Here is a 2,246-nt window from a genome sequence, read left to right as displayed (position 1 = left end):
TTTTTCCCTTTCTTTCTTTGTTTCCTCCTTTCCCTCATCCCAGTTGTTCCTTCTCTTTGAACAGTTTATTTCCCTTTCACAGTATCCATTATACCTTTCAGATCCAATTTAATCTTTCAGGTTCTTACACTAGGGAGACAATATGATGTTTACACATGTGGGTCTGATTTATTTCATTTATGAATATGGTCTCTTACTGCATCCATTTAACTAGAAAAGTCTTGAGTTTATCTTTTCACAGCTGAGTAATGCACAATTGTATAAAAATACCACATCTTTTTTTTTTTTTTCCATTGCACAGTTTATGGATCTTTGGGTTGTCTCCAAGATTTAGCTGTGACAAACTGAGCTGCTCTAAACATGGGTCCATATTTATTGCTGTGGTATGATGTTTTCAGTTCTTCTGGAAAAATACTCAGGAGAGGAATATCTGGGTTGAATGGGACCTCTAATCCTAGTTTTCTGAGTAATCTCTACACTGATTTCCACAATGGTTGCACCAGTCTACACTCCCCCCAGCAATGTAGAAGTGTACCTTTTTCCCCCACAAACCCTCCAGCATTTGTCATTCATTGACTTTTTGATGGTAGTCATTCTTCCTTGGGTGAGATAGAATCTCAGTGTTGTTTTAATTTGCATGATCGCTTTTGGCTCTCTGAGCAGCACCATGGTGGTAGGCAAGAACAAGCGCCTTACAAAAGGCAGCAAAAAAGGAGCCAAGAAGAAAGTGGTTGATCCATTTTGTAAAAAAGACTGGTATGGTGTGATGGCACCGGCTATGTTCAACATGAACCCTGGAAAAACACTCATCACCAGAACTCAAGGAACCAAAATTACATCTGATGGGCTCAAAGGTCGTGTGTTTGAAGTGAGCCTTGCAGAATGATGAAGTTGACTTTAAAAACTTCATGCTAATTACTAAAGATGTTCAGGGAAAAAACTGCCTGACTACCTTCCATGACATGGACCTCACCCATGACAAAATGTGTTCCATGGTCAAAAATGGCAGACCATGAGTGAAGCTCATGTTGATGTCAAGACTACCGATGATTATTTGCTTCAACTCTTCTGTGTTGGCTTTACTAAAAGCACAGCAATCAGATGTGGAAGACCTCTTATGCTCAGCACCAGCAGGTCCACCAGATCCAGAAGAAGATGATGGAAATCATGACCTGAGAGGTGCAGACAAATGACTTGAAGGAAGTGGTCAATAAACTGATTCCAGACAGCATTGGGAAAGACATGCAAAGGTTTTGCCAATCTATCTACCCTGTTCATGATGTCTTTGTCAGAAAAGTGAAAATACTGAAGAAGCCCAAGTTTGAATTGGGTAAGCTTATGGGGCTTCATGGTGAAGGTAGAAGCTCTGGAAAGGCTACTGGGGATGAGACTGGAGCTAAAATTCAACAAGCTGATGGATATGAACCACCAGTGCAAGAGTCTGTTTAAGATCCATATTTTTAATAGTGATAAATAAAGTCCTATTTGTGAAAAGAATTTTGCATGACCACTGATGTTGAACACTTTCTCACCTATGTATTTGCCATTTGTATTCCTTCATCTCAGAAGTGTTTATTCATCTCAGATGTCTAGTTTTGGATTGGGTCTTTGAATTTTTGGGGCCTGATTTTTTTTTTTAATTCTTTGTATGTACTGGATAGAATCCCTTTGTCTGGGGGAAAATTGGCTGAATTTTTTTTCCCAATTTGTGAGTTTTCTTTTTACTCTGTCGGTTATTTCTTTTAAAAAAAAATTAAAGACTAAAAACAAATAGCAGAAAGACAGAAACAGAGTAACAAGGGACAGTACGAATGGTACAGAATTTCAAAACAAGAATAAAAATTTAACAATAGTTATTGTATTACATATTTTCATTGTCAAATCAGTTGTTCAGATTAGTAGATATAGGCATGCATAATTGGCTAAATAATTAGACATTACTGCTTATTTTCAATAAAACTTAATTTTTTCTTGTCCTTTTATACTTTAGGTTTTTAAATTTATTTTAAAGACAATATTCTAATTGGTAGGATGTTAGAAATTGTACAGATTTAGAAGAACAAGATACAAGGTATTCAACTGTGGTTTTTGTATTGATGTACGGCTGCTTTCTCTTGGTTCAGTGGGAGGAAAGGTTTGGGTTGGTATTGTTTAGACAAGATATCATGTCTGCATTCTGTCTTCTGAATAACTACTGTGAAAACAACATTATGCAATATATTAATTATTGTAACCATCCTACTAAC

General features: G+C 36.7%; 1 pseudogene; it reads left to right on the top strand.

The window, feature by feature from the left end:
• Positions 1 to 667: 667 nt before the first annotated feature.
• Positions 668 to 1,449, top strand: LOC101591482 (annotated as a pseudogene).
• The last annotated feature ends 797 nt before the right edge of the window (positions 1,450 to 2,246 follow it).

Source organism: Octodon degus, unplaced genomic scaffold (genome assembly GCF_000260255.1).
Source record: "Octodon degus isolate 3935 unplaced genomic scaffold, OctDeg1.0 scaffold00203, whole genome shotgun sequence".
NCBI lineage: Eukaryota > Metazoa > Chordata > Mammalia > Rodentia > Octodontidae > Octodon > Octodon degus.
The sequence above is the reverse complement of the archived record's forward strand: the minus strand, read 5'-3'. Positions and strand labels throughout refer to the sequence as shown.